Here is an 18,109-nt window from a genome sequence, read left to right as displayed (position 1 = left end):
CCTTGTTGTGATCATGGCACACTGCAGCCTCGACCTCCTGGGCTGAAGCAATCCTTCCACCTGAGCCGCCCACCCCAGCCTCCTGAGTAGCTGGGACTACCACCACCATGCCCAGCTAATTTATTTTTATTTTTATTTTTTGTGTAGTGATAAAGTCTTCTTATGTTGCTTAGGCCGGTCTCTAGCTTCTGGGCTCAAGAGAGCTTCCCATCTCAGCTTCCCAAAGTGCTGGGATTACAGGCATGAGCCACTGCGCCCAGCCTGAACATTTTTAAGTAATAGAGTGATCTGGTCAGATTTAAACTTTAGGTGGTATCACTTTCAACTCTGTGGAGGTTGGATTTCAGGGGGACCAGTTGAAAGGCAATGAGACCAGAGAAGGGAATGTTACAATAAAGATACTGAGGGTGAGAATAGGACAATGGTAAGTCGCTGGGATGGACAGCAGAGGAAAAAATAGGAAAAAATAACTTCGGAGTTAAAAAGAACACGCAATGATCAACTGACTGGTGGAAGACAGGGAGAATTGAGGGACCCATGAAACAGGACTCCTGAGTTTCCGGTGTGGGTGTTTAGGTAGGCAACCCCTAATTCAGATAAGGGAGTATATTATACAAGGAGGAGCAGGATTGGAAGGAATGAAGTTGAGTTCTGTCAAGATGCACTGAGTTTGTAGAAACATGGGGCATGGAAATGGAAACACCCCATAAGCAGTTGGATGTAGACATTTGAAGCTTGGGGAGAATGTCGAGGCTAAAGATGCTGATTTTGGAGGCATCAGCTTGTAGATATTTTTTGAATCTTAAAAAGTGTTCCTAAGTAAATATAAAATTTGAAGGTCAAATAATCTTTAGGAAAACTAATGTTAAGAGGTGGCATATTATTTTCTAATTACAACAGTGGCTTACAACAATACAAATTGATTGTCTTACGTTTCTCTAGGTCAGAAGTGTGACACTGGGCTTTGGCCACACTGGGCTAAAATCAAAGTGTCGCCAGCGCTGTGTTCCTTTCTGGAGGCTCTAGTGGAGAATTTGTTTCCTTGCTTTTTCCAGCTTCCAGAAGCCACCTGTATTCCTTGATTTGTGGTTTCCTTCCTCCATATTTGAATCCATCATGGGTGGGTTGAGTCTTTTTCATGCTGTCATTTTGCAGGTTTCTCTTCAGCTTTTTTTCCACTTTTAAGGACTCATGTGATTAGAGTGGGCCCATCTGGATAATCCAGAATAATCTCCTCATTTCAAAATCATCTGATTAGCAACTCTGATTGCATCTGTAACCTAATTCTCTTTTGCCATGTTAGGTAATACATTCACAGGTTTAGGGCATAGACATCTTTGGAGGCATTATCTGCTTACCACAGAAAAGGCTTCCATTAAGGGGGTCAAGGTATGGACAGGTGGGAGGAGAGTGGTGTCATCATTGTCTTTGAAATGAGGCCCAAAGATCTAAAGCTATCTTCCTGGAATGACTCTAGCTACTCTAACAATCTATAATGGTTGACAACTAGATGATCTGGATTCAAGCTCTAGGTTTTTCCCTCATGCTTTGGGACCTTGGGTAATCTACACTCTAAGACATTTTCTTCATCTGAACGCTATGGATCATGATTCTACTTCCCTCGTAAAGTAATGCGCATAAAAACTTTTAGTAAATTATAGAAGGATGTGCACGTGTCAATGATATGTTGTTCAGCAATTTCCCTAAAACTTTTTCAACATAGGTTCAAGTCTATGTCAGTATTGTCTCAGGTTCAGCTACTTCTTTCAAGCTACAAGGTAAGGCTCCCTCAATCCTGAATTACTAGGCTTTAGTAAAAGGATCTGCATTAAATGAATGACTCTGTCAGCCCACATATATAGGGTGTATACATAAGCCACTTACGTATATAAGCCCCCATTAGTGAAATTACTCCTGCTTTCAATGTTAACATCACCAGCTGGTGAATATTTGTATAAATGGAAGGTTCTAGAAAATATGGGAGGGTATAAAGAGAGCCCCTAGTGGAGTAGGTCAGCGAGAACTCACATTGAAGAATTATCACCAGGAAAGAGAGTTGACATAATCTGCACTAATTTAGAAGTTAGACAAAAAAGAGTTTAAATACAAAAAGGATAGACTTTGATACTTAAGGTAGAATTTTCTAAGGTTAAAGATGTCCAACTCTAGCATTAATGGGTGCAGACTGTATTTTTTTGGTGTTAAGGTATAGGGTGTAATGATCTTTATCATTAGGATTCCTGTGGTGGATACTAATTTGAACATTATGACTATTTAGGTTCCATATGTAAGATTTTATAATGTCTTTAACTTACAGTTGGACATTGCTACTTGGAAACTCCACAGTCAACTTCAAACTCAATACATCTAGAACCTTCTGGTTTTAAGTCCAGTTTATTTTTGCTGCTAAGCTTCCCTGTTTCCATCAGTGGTAGCTACAGTTTCTCAAGGCCACAGGCTAAAACTCTTTTTCTCTTCATTCTGTGATGATTACTTAAGCACCCACTACATACCAGAGAGTGAATGAGGCAAAAGGATTACAAAGATGAATAGGAGATGTCCATTACAAGTAGTTTGGTATCCTAGATACATCCATAAAAGCCTTCTGCTGCAATACATCTCATATGCTATATTTAAAACTTATTTAAGTGCTAAATTAGCAAGAAAGTAGGAGTACTCTTCAGATGCCAAAAGCAAGAAAATGCAGGAATTAAGAGTGGTCAGGGCAAAACAAACATTAGACACTTAACAAAAATAACTACTAATTTGAATAAAGACAAGATAACGCTAAACTACCAGATGGGATTAATCGGAGTTAAAATATACTGAAGTTGTTAGTCTGTTTAAGAGGTGGGTATTGAGTATCATAAGATTTTACTAAATTATATGTGCATGTTACAACTTCTAGAGTAATCATCAAAAGAATAGGAATTGAGTGCAAAGCTTTCAAACTAGTAAAGGAAAAAATAAAGTAAAAAGTAAAATAAATCCACAAGAATGCAAGAAAGGTGTCATAATAATAAACGGAAGTGAAAATGCAAAAAATAGTAGAAAGCACAAAATAAAATGAATCTTCATTCACCATTTATTCCAATAAATGTGAATGAAATAGATTACTGAGTTAAGAGTGAATACTGCCACATGAAATTTAAAAGACAGATTAGGTTAGGCACGGTGGCTCACACCTGCAATCTCAGCACTTTGAAAGGCTAAGATGAAAGGATTCCTTGAACTCAGTAGGTCAAGAACAATCTGGGCAACATAGTGAGACCTCATCTTTACAAAAATCAAAAGAATTAGCCAGATGTGGTGCTGCATGCCTGTTGTCCCAGCTACTTGGAAAACTGGGGTGGAAGGATAGGAGGTAAGCTGTGATTGTGCCACTGCACTCCAGCCTGCGTGCAGAGTGAGAGCCTATCTCAAAAACAGAAGTATATATATAATAAAGGATAGATTAGCCGTTTTTTGCTTACAAGCCATACACTTAAAAGATTAAAGTAAAAGAATGGAAAAAATATATTTCAGGTAAACATTAACCACATAGGTATAGCTATATCAGACAAACCATGTATAGGTGTAGCCATTTCAAACAAAATAAATTTTCAGGTAAAAAACATTATTAGAGACAAAGAAGATCCATATGTAATGATAAAAAAGTACAAGTCATATTACAGTTCTATTTTTAACATTTGGAGGAATCACCATAGTGTTTTCCATGCTGGCTGTACACATTTCCATTTCCACCAATATTATGTAAAGTTCCCTTTTCTTTACATCCTCACTAACTTGTTATCTTTTGTCTTTTTGACAACAGCCATTATATATTTTCTTTGAGACGGAGTCTCACTCTGTTGCATGGCTGGAGTGCAGTGGCATGATTTTGGCTCACTGCAACCTCCTCTTAGGTTCTAGTGCTTCTTCTGCCTCAGCCTTCCAAGTAGCTGGGATTACAGGAGCCCACCACCACAGCCCGCTAATTTTTTTTTTTTTTTGTATTTTTAATAGAGACTGGGTTTCACCATGTTGGTCAGGCTGGTCTCAAACTCCTGACCTTGGCCTCAGCCTCCCGACCTTGGCCTCAGCCTCCCAAAGTGCTGGAATTACAGGTGTGAGCCACCATACCCAGCCAGACAACAGCCATTCAAACAGGAGTGAAGTGATATCTCCTTGTGGTTAATTTGCATTTTCCTGATGATTAGTGATATTAAGACTTTTTCATATGCGTGTTGGTCATTTGTATGTCTTCTTTTGAAAAATGTCTATTCAGGTCTTTTGCCCATTTTTAAAATCAGGTTATTTGTTTTCTTGCTATTACTGACTTATCTGAGTTCCTTAAATATCTTGGATATTAACTCCTTATCAGATGTATAGTTTCTAGATATTTTCTCTCATTCTGTAGGTTGTCTCTTTACTCTGTTGATTGTTGTCTTTACTGTGCGGAAGTTTTTTAGTTTCATGCAATCCCATTTGTCTATTTTTGCTTTTGTTGCCTCTGTTTTTGAGGCCATATTAAAAAAAAATCATCACCCAGACCAGTGTCACAGAGTTTTATCCCCTGTGTTTTCTTCTAGTAGTTCTATAATTTCAGGTCTTATATTTAAGTCTCTTTTTATTTTTTTTTTACATTTTGAGAAAGAGTTTAACTCTGTCACCCAGGCTGGAGGGCAATGGTGCAATCTCAGCTCACTGCAGCTTCCTCCTCCTGGGTTTAAGTGATTCTCCTGCCTCAGCCTCCTGAGTAGCTGGGATTGTAGGTATGCACCACCAAGCCCAGATAATTTTTGTACTTTTAGTAGAGATGGGATTTTGCTATGCTGGCCAGGCTGGTCTCCAATTCCTGACCTCAAGTGATCCACCGCCTTGGCCTCTCAAAAGTGCTGAGATTACAGGCATCAGCCACTGCACCCAGCCTATGTAAGTCTTTAATCCAATTTGGAGTTGGTATCATATATGGTAAGAAATAAGGGTCTAATTTTATTCCACATGTGTATATCCAGTTTTCCCAATGCTATTTATTAAAGGGATGGTCCTTTCCCCATTGCGTGTTCTCTAGTAAAGGAAACTAGTAAAGGAAAAGATAAAGTAAAAAAATTAATCCACAAGAGTGTAAGAAAGGAATGATAATAATAGTTAACAAAAGAAAGTGAAAATGAAAAAAATAGTAGAAAGCACAAAATAAAATGAATCTTAATTTACCACATGTATATTTACAGTTTTCCCAATAAATAACACCTTTGTGAAAGTCAGTTGGCTGTAAAAGTTTGGATTTATTTCTAGACTCTTTATTCTGTCTCTGTTTTTATGCCAGTACCATGCTGTTTTGGTTACTGTAGCTTTGCAGTGTATTTTGAAGTCAGGTGGTACAATGCCTCCATCTTTGTTCTTCTTATTCAAGATTGCTGTGGCTATCTGGGGTCTTTTGTGGTTCCCTGTGAATTTTAGAATTTTTTTTCTATTTTTTTTTAAAGAGTAGTCTTGTTTTGACAAGGCTTGCACTGAACCTGTAGACTGCTTTGGATAGTGTGGACATTTTAACAATATTAATTCTTGAACATGGTATATCTATGAACATGGAATATCCTTTCATTTATTTGTATCCTTTTCAATTTCTTTCTTCAGCATTTTGTAGTTTTCATTGTAGAGAACATTCAATCTCTTTGGTTAAGTTTATTTCTAGGTATCTTTTTTGGGGACCATTTTAAGTGGGATTGTTTTCTTGATTTGTTTTTCAGAGAGTTCACTTGGGTATATGGAAACATTACTCATATTGTGTGTTAATTTTGTATCCTGCAACTTTATTGAAGTTGTTTATTAGTTCTAACAGTGTTTTTGGTGGAGTCTTTAGGGTTTTCTAGGTATGTGATCATGCTGTCTACAACGAGGGACAATTTGATTTCCTGTTTTCCAATTTTGATGCCTTTTAATTCTTTCTCTTGCCTAATTGCTCTGGCTAGGATTTCCCATACTATGTTGAATAGAAGCGGTGAAAGTGGGCATTCATGTGTCGTTCCATGTCTTAGAGAAAAAGCTTTCAAATTTTCCCCATTCAGTATTATGTTAGCTGTGGGTTTGTCATAGATGACCTTTATTGCATTGAGGTACATTCCTATACCTAACTTGTTCAGGGTTTTTGTCATGAAGAGATGGTTGAATTTTGTCCCACACTTTTTTTTTTTTTTTGCATGTATTGAAATTATCTTATTTGTCCTTCACTCTATTAATGTGATATATTACATTTATTGAATCATCCTTATATCCCTGGGATATAATCACACTTGATCATGATGAGTGATCTTTTTAATGTCTTGTTCAATTTGGTTTTCTAACATGTTGCTGGGGATTTTTGCTTTTGTGTTCATCAGGGATATTGGCCTGTAGTTTTCGTGTGTGTGTGTGTGTGTGTGTGTGTGTGTGTGTGTGTGTGTCCTTGTCTCGTTTTGATGTTAGGGTGCTGTCCTTATAAAATGACTTTAGAAGAAGAGCCTCTTCAGGTTTTGGGAAGAGTTTGAAAATAATTGATATTAGCTTTTCTTTAAATATTTGGTAGAATTAATCAACAAAACAATCAGGTTCTGGACTTTTCTTTGGTAAGAGACATTTTATTATTGATTCAGTCTCCTTATTGGGTATTGGTCTGTTCAGATCTGTATCTTCATAATTCAGTTGTAGTAGGTTGTAGGTGTCTAGGAATTTATCCATTTTTTCTAAGTTATCAAATTTTTTGGCATACAATTATTCATAATAGCCTCTTACAATCTGTTGTATTTCTGTAGTATCAATTGTAATGTCTTTTTTCATCTCTAATTTTATTTATTTGAGTCTTCTTTCTTTTTTTCTCAGCCTAGCTAAAGGTTTGTTCATTTTGTTAATCTTAAAAAAAACCAAGTCTTCCTTTTGTTTATCTTTTGTATTATTTTTTCTATTCTCTATTTCATTTCTTTCTGCTCTGATTTTTATTATATCTTTCCTTCTACTAATTTTCAGTTTAGTTTGTCCATACTTTTGTAGTTCCTTGAGGTGCAATGTTAGGCTGTATGAGGTCTTCCTTTTTGTTGTTGGCATTTGTTGCTATAAACTTTCCTCATAGAACTGCTGATGCTGTATGCCCCAGGTTTTGATACATTGTGTTTCCATTTTCATTAGTCTCAAGATATTTAAAAATTTTCCTTTCAATTTTTTAATTGACCCACTGCTTTTCTAGGAGCATGTTGTTTAATTTCTCTGTATTCGTTAATTTTTAAAAGTTCCTTCTATTATTGATTTTTAGTTTTATACCATTGTAGTCAGAAAGAATACCTGACATTTGATTTTGGTCTTCTTAAATTTGTTAAGACTTGTTTTGTGACCTAATATATGACCTGTCTTGGAGAATGTTCCATGTGCTGTTGTGAAGAATGTATATTCTGCAGCTGTTGGATGGAATGTTCTGTATATGTCTGTTAGGTCTATTTGGTCTAAGTGCAGTTTAAATCTGGTATTTCTCTGTTGATTTTCTGTCAGATGATCTTTTCATTGCTAAAATAGGAGTGTTGAAGACCCCTACTATTATTGTGTTACAGTCTGTCTCTCCTTTCAGAGTAATGTCTGCTTTATAGATCTCGGTGCCCTGATGTTGGGTGCAGTAGTTAGAATTATTATATCCTCTTGCTGAATTGATTCCTTTATCATTATATACCTACATTCTTTGACTCTTACAGATTTTAACTTAAAATCTATTTATCTGGTGTAAGTATAGCTCCTTCTACTCTTTTGCTCTTCTATTTTCTATTTGAATCAAATGTCCTTTTTAATTCCTTCACTTTCAGTCTGTGTGTGTCCTTCACTTACAGGTAAAATGAGTCTTTTGTAGGCAGCACACTTATGGGTCTTTTTAAAAAAATTCATTCAGCCACTCTGTTCTTTGATTTAAGAATTCAATCCATTTATATTTAAGGTAATTATTGATAGGTTAGAACTTAGTACTGTCATTTAGTTGTTTTCTAGTTATTTTGTAAATGTTTTCTTCTGTTGTTACTGCCATCCTTCATAGTTAAATTTTCTTTAGTAGTGTGTTTGATTCCTTGCTTTTTACTTTTAGTGTATCTGTTATAGGTTTTGCTTTGTGATGATCACAAGCTTAGAAAAACGTCTTACAATAGGTTATTTTAAGCTGATAACAACTTAGCTTTGATTGCAAAAAACAAATCTTCTACACTTTAACTCCACTCTCCATTTGAATTTTTTTTTTTTTAAATTTTACTTTGGGCTCTGGGGTACACGTGCAGGTCATACAGGGTTGTTCAGGTGTACACATAACCAGGTGGTTTGCTGCCTCTATTCCCCCTTCATCTATATTCAGCATTTCTCCCCATGTTATCCCTCCCCACCCTCCCCAACCCTCGCTCTCTCCTCTAGCCACCCCCCAACTGCCCTCAGTATGTGATGTTCCTCTTCCTGAGTCCCCGTGTTCTCATTGTTCAACACCTGCCTATGAGTGAGAACATGTTGTGTTTGGTTTTCTGTTCTTGTGTCAGACTGCTGAGAATGATGGTTTCCAGAATCATCCAAGTCCCTACAAAGGACACGAACTCATTGTTTTTTTATGGCTGTGTAGTATTCCATGGTGTATATGTAACATTTTTTTTGTCCAGTCTATCATTGATGGGCATTTGGGTTGGTTCCAGGTATTCCATTTGAATTTTTGATGACACAGTTTATATCTTTTTATATTGCATATCCCTCAAGAAATTATTGTAATTATTTTTGTTTTTAATAGTTTTGTCTTTTAACCTTTATACTAAAAATTTAAGTGATTTATACACCATCATTACAATATTAGGATATTCTGAATTTAATTGTGTAGTTACTTTTACTACTGAGTTTTATACTTTTAGATGTTTCCATGTTACTCATCAGCAACCTTTTCTTTCAGTCTGAAGACTACCATTAAGGTTTCTTCTAAGACAGGTGTGGTAGTGATGAACTTCCTCAGCTTTTGTTTGTCTAGAAACATCTTTATCTGTCCTCATTTCTGAATGATAGCTTGGCTGGGTACAGTATTTTTGGGTGGCAGGTTTTTTTCTTTTAACACTTCAAAAATAGTATCCTATTGTCTCCTGGCCTGTCCAGTTTCTGCTGCTGCTAGGAGGATTGGAACTCCCTTATACGTTATTTGCTTCTTTTCTGTTGTTACTTTCAGGATCCTCCCTTTTTCTTTGATCTTTGGACTTTTAGTTATGTCTTAGGATAATCTTATTTGAATTAAATCTGATGGGAGGTATTTGACCTTTATGTTCCTGGATATTTGTATCTTTCTCCAGGTTTGAAGTTTTCTGGTATTATTTCTTTAAATAAGATTTCTACCTCTTTATCCTTTCCTACTCCCTCTTGAACACAATGACCTGTATATTTGCTCTTTTGATGCTATCCCATAAATGTTCTTCTTTTTCTTTTTCTCCATTTATTTCCAAATAACCTGCTTTCAAGTTTATAGATTCTTTCTTTTGCTTAATTCTGCTGTTGGTGCAATTGCAGTTTTCATTTTGTTCACTGTATTTTTTAGTTCCAGGATTTCTGTTTGATCTTTAAAAATTATTTTAATCTCTTTATTAAGCTTCTCATTCTAGTCACTCGTTGTTTTCCTAATTTCATTGAGTTGTTTCTCTGTATTTTTTGATGTTCACTAGCATCTTTAAAATCGCTATTTTAAATTATTTTCCAGGCAATGAATACATCTCCATCTCTTTAAGGTCAGTCACTGGCACCTTATTTTGTCTATTTGGTGAGGTCACATTTCCCTGGTTGTTCCTTATGGTTATGTATTGATTTCTGTGCATTGAGGTAGGTGCTTATTCCAGTCGTCACAGTCTGGCTTTATCTGGAAATGTCCTTTAGCAGTAAGTTGGTTCAGAGATTCTGGGCAGATTATCTGGTATAGTCCCTAAGCCCATGACTGCTGCAGCTGTGGCTGTGCTAAGCAGGGGGGTGCCCTAAGACCTGAACTGCCATACTAAGTGTACTTCTGAGCTGGAATCATGTGACTGCCAAGGCTGGCACAACACTGAGCTCACCCAAAGCCCACAGCCACTGAGACTAGTGCAACACTGGGGCATGTCTACAGCCCTGGGCTGCTGAGCCCTGTTACTGTGGGTTATTCAGAGCCCAAGGCCACTGTAGTTGGCTAGCATTGATGCAAGTCGGGACTTGAGTTCATCTGGAAGGGGCTATAGGTTCCTATCCTGTGTTGGAGTGGATCTATAGTTTCAGTCACTGGCCTAGAGACAGGGGCCATAGGGACTGCCTGGTGTTGGGTTTTGCTGTGGCAGGGCTGGTCTTGGGGTCCAAGGCAAAGTTTTATGTTTACTTTCCTATCTTTCTCCAAGCGAATAATATGTCTCTCTCATATGTCTCTCTCTAATATGTCTCTCTCTAATATGTCTCTCTCTCTGCTGTGCTGCCTAGATATGGAGGAGGGGTGATGTGGGTACTGTAAAACTGTCCTTCCTATGTCTTTAATGCATTTTTAAAAATTATTATGCTATCACCAGGTACTATGATCTCTGACCTGGTTTCCTTAGCTTTTATAAAGGTATTTTTGTGTGTGGATAGTTGGTCACTGGACAGTCCCATTCTGCCATCTTGCTTTTCTCTCCCATGGCCAACTTATAACAAACTAGAAATAGAAGAAAATGTCTGAATCTGTTAAATATTATCTATAAAAAAAATCTACTACAAAGGTGAATAAGAAAGAATTCCTGCCCTCAAGAAGCTCACAGTCAGGGGGAGATAGATACAGAAGCCATAAACCACAAAATCATTCTTTGAAGTCCTCTTAACAAAGGAGAAGATAAAGGTAATATCAATTAAGTCAGTCATCACATCTTAATTTCTTTTTATATAATAATATTGCTCAAAGATTCCCTTTTCTATGACCTAACAGTGCAATCTTCCTGCTCTTATTGCAGCATCTCATCTGTAACTGTATCCTACAGAAGAGTGTTTGAATGCTCTGCTAAAATCTAGCTGTACTGTGAATATAACACTCACCTAGTCTACATGACATTTTGTCTTAGATTTAAGAAAAAAATTCCAGGGAAATTTTGAAAGTACTTTAAAAGCTTAAAAACTTGTTTTTTTATTATTAAGTATTGTGTGTGCAGGTACGTTTACCACATCATGACTTTCACCATGTATGTTTTTTAAGGAAGACAGAGGCTTATGAATGGGAACAGAAATAGAATGAAGGTCAAAAACAGAGTGGGAGGAAATTAAAGAGTAGGGGAGCAAGGTAAGGATGTCTCTTGTGACCTTTATTCTGCAATGAAAATACTTGGTAGTTTGACGTTCTTTTGTTTGAGTTAATTGGTAAGTAGAAATGTCAACATCTCCACTCTGGTTCCTAAGTTTTACTTTATTCTCGAGCACAGGATTGTCAAAAAATTGGGTGAGGCTTAGGGATAGGTCTCTTGATCACATTACTTGATAATAAAATGCTTAAGGTTTTTGAATACCTTTAATTTTATTCATGTTTACATTAAGCTTTTTTTTTTTTTCATTTTCAAAAATATCAGTCCTAATTGATTTTGAAGAAAAAAAAATAGGTCCCTTACCATGGGGAGTCTGAGAAACATTGAAATAGGCTCCATTAAAACCAAGAAAATGCTATTCATAAAAAGATAACTATAAAGAGTGAAAAGACAAGCTACACAATGCAAGAAAATGTTCACAACACATATAACTGACAAAGACCTAGTGTCTGAAATGTATAAGGAACCCATTCAAGTCAGTTAGGAAATGGGTTAAAAACTTAAAGAGGCACTGCATATAAAAAGAAATTCTAATGTCCTATAAACATATTAAAAGCCTCCACCTTATTAGTCATCATTAAAACGACAATGAAAACCACACATACAGTCACCAGACTGGCAAAAACGTCAAAGCTTCATATGCCTAAATGTTGGTGGCAATCCTGAGTTACAGAAACTTTTGAATATTTATTGCCTGTGGGAGTGAAAATGAATTAGACTACTTGGTAGTATCTGTCAAAGATGAACATATGCAACCTGGCAATTCTTGAGGACCCAACAGTGATATGTTACATGTGTGAACCAAAGGACATGTACAAGGATATTCATGGAAACACCATAATAGCTCCCAAATGAAAACAGCCAAGGTGTCCATTACAATAAAATAAATAAGGTGTTGTATAGTCACACAACGAAATACTCTGCAGAGGTTGTTCTTAAAGCATGGACCATGGACCAGAAGCATCCGCGTCACCTGGGAACTTGTTAGAAATGCAACTTCTTCAATCTCACTTTGGACCCAGCGAATCAGAACTCTGAGGGTGGAGCTCAGAACTCAGAACTTACTTTTTAAAAAGCCTTTCAGATAATTCTGATTCACTTTAAAGATTGAGGACAGAATTTCTTTCTGTTTCTTGCTGTAAAATTATATTTCTACACAGATAAATATGAATGAATTATAGCTTTTGCCAGCAACATGAATGGGTCTCAGAAACATATTCTGTTGTCATAGTGGTTTTTTTTTTTTGTGGCTTCCCTAAGGTATCAGCAGGACATTTTGGAGGACTGACTCTTCGGTCAATTCAGAAATGTCTCCATGCTGTGATGTTTCTCATCCTGAGAGTCAGCCCAGCTCGGGGCCAAAGTATGATGGCAGGGAACAGTAGGGAGAGGTAGGGGGGTCACTAATTGTATTTGCAGAAGAAGGAGTTGGAAACTCTGGAATTCACTCCTAGGCCCCGATCTGGGAGAATGGTGGAACCATCATTCTATGATCAGAAGAAGGGAAGACTGATCTGTGACAACCTCTGACATGTTCAGGAACTCCTCGGCCAGAATGCATGGTAGTCAAATGCCAACAATGGTTGTGCTCAGGGCACAGATGATGATAAGAAAACAGGAGCAGGGCATGATAGCTAGCAGGAGAACTTGTGGTCATGATGAACTCTGGAAGGGGGAGAAGCAAACTGTCTCCTTGGGAAGGCCTGGATTACTGGGCAATCCTTTCTAGATCCAAGCCCTCTTGGGTTCTGTGTTTTCCAGGTCATTCCCATTCCTTTTGTGTCTTTACCTTTCAGCAATCTTTTCCAGCTCATAGAATTCTATCCTGTTCCATAGAATCTAAGAGCTGGAGCTGTGAGTTGGCCCATTAGGACACATTATGCTCTCTACTCTTGAGCTTTTGGCTGTCTTACTTTCCAAGCTACAGTTGCTAGTTTTATTTCATGGAATGCTTAAGCTTTCTAGCATTTAGTCTCTGGAAGCTGAGGGGTTTGTCTACATAGGGTTCTAGTTGTGGAAGTTTGGTGGGCCCACTTGGTACTGGGCATGCATATATCGCTCAGCTCCACCTAGACCCCAAGAAGCCAGATTCTGAGGCGTTTGTCCACAGCAGCCTTGTGGGTGCACTGTGGGAAACCAGCCTAACATGCAGATTCTAACCCTTGTCCCTTAACCTCAAATTTCACGTAAAGTTTCTAACAAAATGCAAACTTTAGGCTCAAATTATGGCTCTTCTGCAAACAAAGCTTTGCCCTAAACACATTGGTCATCACTAGTGATGGTCTGAGTCAAAAGTCCATTTCCATGATGTGTAACCAGGAAACTTTATGTCTTAATCAAGATGGTATTTATAATGTCTCAGGAAATCTCTGTCTATAATGTATTCCTCAGTTAAGCAGAAAACCCAAGAGAGACAGACGTCCACCAAATGCTTTCATTTTATCCACACTAGCCATTTATAGCCGGGTTTCATAAAGAAAAAATATGTTTACTGACTGCTAAGGAGGTGTACAACTTAGTTTCTGAAAACTAACTTCCAAAATAATGTGTTAAAATTAAAGTGGCTTTGCATTTTCAGGTTCTCGTTTTCCAATGGCTACATTCTGAGCCATCATTTGTATAGTTTAGCTTAAACCCAGATTATTCTAGATTTTTGCTTCCATAGATATTTAACATTGGTTTATCTTCTTTACTTACCTATTCATAATGAATAGCTGATGATCTTGAGGTGGATTCAGCTTTAGTGTAAAACATACGCTGTTCTTGATACATGCTATATACATCTTTCTAAATATGCATGTGTTTACTACAGAACAATTTGCAGAATAAAGGTTCTGTTGGGAAAGTGGTTTGAAAGCTAAAGATTCATTAATCTTGGTTTATAAAAGAGATAGAAACGGGACAGAGAGCAGTGACCACCTTATTTAGTTTCAAAAATACTAGCATAGTGCTTTGCTATTGAGTGAACTTCAACATAGTGCTTTGCTATAGTGAGTGAACTTCAACGTTTCAGAGGAATGGATAGGATAAGGGAACATGTTGGGTAGAAGGGAGGAGGAAGTGGTCATGTAGGGCACAGTGTTCCTAATACTTTTCCTATTAATCCATAGACCTTCAAGAAGTCCTGAGAAAAGCGGGTTTTATAAAAGTCAAAGAAGTTTGGAAAATAGCATATACTGTATCTCCCTTTTGGAAATTAACAGCGTATAATAGCACTATAAACACTCCGAGAAAATCTTCAATCAAGAAAATCTGAAAACTTTGTTTAAGCACTAGAATACTTTTTTGTTTTGTTTGTTTTTTTGAAGACATACTGATATTGTACCATCTAGGTCTGAGTTTGTTGAATCACAGTTCATTGCTATGGCTTTTTTCCCATGACTCTGGGGCTTTGAGGGATGGGCCTGAAGCACTAGGCAAGGGAGGTGGAGGCAAAGCCTCTGAGAGATGTCAAAGATAACCAAAGCTGGACGCTGCTTAAAGTGGCAAGCGCAGATTGTAACCTGTGGTACACTATTGCCACCGGAAAGAGTCCCATGTGAACTGACCTCAGCTTTGGTTTTTTCGGAGGTGACTGGGTGTTTCAAAGGGAGAATTGAGGGCATATGGAGAGGGCAGTGTGGGACCTCAGTGGATTCATGGAAGTGAGCAATTACAAAAAGCAGGAAGGGGCATTGGGCTTAGTCCATGTGAAACCCATCTGGGTTTGCTAACTGGCATTTGTCTTAAGTCAGGCTCCTACCCTTGCTCAGAGCCTAGGAGACAGGGTCCCTACCTTCTGGTGATGGCTGGGACAATCAGTCCATTCCTTTGGCAGCCTTGAGCTTTCTCAGGCAGGTACTCTAGGTCATTCTAATAGCCTCGAGCGTTTAGAAACTATGTTCAGTCTCTTTATAGGTCAGGTTGAGGCCTTGTCAAGAAGAGGGCTCTGAAGAGCCTGGCAGGAGTTTGGTCAAGGAAAGAATCTTTGTCAGTGTCGGGCGCTGTCAGAACTGGGTGTGGAAATGAGAGACCCACGCTTCGAACCAGAAGATGAGGAAACATGTGCCCCTCATATACTTTCCTCTGGAACGACAGTTCATTTGGCACCAGCCTCAGTTTACCTTCCTGCTTTTAGTGCTTAATTACTTGCCATGCAAAAAGCAGAAAAAGAGAGATGTTGTAATGGTGAAGGTCGCTGCATGAAATTCCATGATCCTGTGTTCTTCCCTATTAGATATCCCCAAATGGGAGAGACTGATTTTACATATCAGGTGAAGACGTTTTGATTTAGATCAAATTGCGTTTAAATTAGCAATTCTACTTCTGAGAACACATTTCAAGGGACTGTCTCTAAATACTCCCTTCTGCCTACACACATGCAGCTGGCTACCCTGTCTTGCCAATCACGCCCTCACGTGTGCTTTACGTCCATCTGTTTGCTCATTCTCCTCGCCCAGCTCCCATCCCCATAGCCACTTACCGCCATCGTTTCCATGGGCCCCTGATACCATTTCAAAGCAACCTGCCCCTGTGTCATCCTTCATTCAGTGGACAGTCCCCAAATAAATTTTTCTACAGTACATGTCATTCTTCTGCATAGAATCTTCAGTGACTTCCTTCTATTCTCAGAATCAAGTCCAGTGTCCTCAGTATGGTATCAGCTTCTGCTAGGACATGGTCTCAATCTATGTTTTACTCTTATACTCCATCAGCTTCCTAAATATAATTTGCTTCTTTGCCTTCCACCCATGCTCCCACCCAAGGCGAGAGCCTTACCTCCTTTGACCTTTGCCCAAGCTGTGTTTTCTTCTTAGCATGATCTTCTCTACTCAACTTGTTAAAGACTTACCCATCCTTCAGGGCTCAATTTCAAAATGCCGACTTTTCTGTGAAGTCCCCCTGGTCCTTCCAGCCAGGAGGGATCTTTGCTGCTTCTGTGTTCCCACGGCTCTTTTGCTTTTAGTTTTAGTTATTTATATCTTCGTTTAGTTACGTGTATCTTTATTTTATCTCCTTGGAGGAAAGGATGACATTTAATCCACCTCGGTATTTCCATAGAACCTAGTATAGTGCAAACTGGCCTGCACATAGTAGGTGCTCAACTATTCATGATTGTGAAATAAACTACAAAGAGCTGGGAAGTCTTCCTTTTTACAAACAGTGTTTATACTCTGGATATTTTCCTTTAGGAATAATATCAGTCATTTTGCCAGTGTAAGTATAAATTGCAATGCAACCATCTTTATTTAAAAGTGAGTTTTTTGAGAGCAAAAAGGGGTGAAGCCTGGGCAACATAATACAGTTAGTCCAATTTTTACTTTCAATTCTAATGTATTTGTTCTTTTGGGAGGGGTTAATATAAGGTTGAGACCAGTTTCCCTGCTTCTAAATGCCTGAAAAATGATCAATTCTGAATTATATTATGGTTCTCTTGAATCTGTCTACGTAATTAATTCTCTCTGGGAACCCATAAAATTTAGACTTTTAGCATGGTCCATGGGCTGTTGTTTATTATTATAAAAATATTGAAACAATTATGTGAATATGTTTCTAATTACTGTATAATTATATATTCTAACAAAAAACCAAAATATTATTCCTAATTTTTATCTTCAGTATATCTTGAATTAGAACGATTTGAGATGTAATTTTGACATATATAAAAATAGATTTTAAATCTTTAAGTTCATTTAACGAAAGCTAAAAATGGCTTTTATCCATCGTGGTGATGGGAAAACTTTAATTGAAAACAGATTAGCAGGTGTGTCCTGCCTGCCCAGCTTATGTTGATCTTGAGTATGTTTTCATATGTGATTTGAGGCCGTGGTACCAGACTTAGAGAACAATGCATAATTCATTGCCATCATCGTTTTCACAGAAGTGTTTCTGAAGCTTTTCCTTGGGCTTGGGGCCGTCTTGGCTGTTTCAAAATTTTGGTGAGCAGATTGAGTGATAATTTTAGGCTTCTAAAATCAGTCTGTGTCCCCTCAGTCACATGATGTCATAAGCAGCTGGTGTTGCCTTGGCAACTTTACAGAATAAAAGTGCTGCTTTTGGTAAAACTTTGGGTCATGTGACCTAGCTCTGTAGCTGGGGAAAACGACACAAAATTATTACTTACTTCACCAAAACAAACCCAGATTCACATAAGAGAAAAACAAATCCAGAACTCGAAGTCCCATGTGAATTAATTACCCGCCTTGCCATCATCTGAAAGCCAAGTTTGTCTGACTTTATAATTTCAACATGCTCCACTCCCTGCAACACTTTGAGACTGGTCTTCTCCTTTCCCCACCCCTCCTTATGACCCAGGAAAGTGCATCCGTTTCTGAGACTTAGCAAGAGAGAAGAATGACAAAGCTAATCAACCCAGAGGAGGTCTGACTGCCTAGCGTTTCAACCTGTGTGTTCCAGTGCCCCGGGCTGTAAAGAGTTTGATTACTGCCACCGATTTGCTGTGTGATTTTGGGAGAAACAGCTCCTGGTTAAGACGCCCCTCCTCTATTGCTGACAAGGGCTTATTGTCAAGAAATCATGGTGCCCTTCAGCGAATGGGGTAAATCAGTCATCTATAAACTATGAATAGCCAGCAATAATTGTTTAGATGTTCCTGTTACATAACTATATAAAATGATAAAATTACTTTGTGCTTAGTTTTCTTAGGATTATAAGTACCAATGTTTAAAAGAATCCTTGAAAACAGAAAAAACATAAAGAAATGGAATCAACATAATATAATCCTGTCATCTAGGGAGCATAACTACAAACATTTTAGAATTTTTCCTTCCATTTTTAAATGTTTCCACATAAATTATAGCACGTATATTTCAAAATAAATTATA

Source organism: Cebus imitator, unplaced genomic scaffold (assembly GCF_001604975.1).
Source record: "Cebus imitator isolate Cc_AM_T3 unplaced genomic scaffold, Cebus_imitator-1.0 Scaffold295, whole genome shotgun sequence".
NCBI lineage: Eukaryota > Metazoa > Chordata > Mammalia > Primates > Cebidae > Cebus > Cebus imitator.
The sequence above is the reverse complement of the archived record's forward strand: the minus strand, read 5'-3'. Positions refer to the sequence as shown.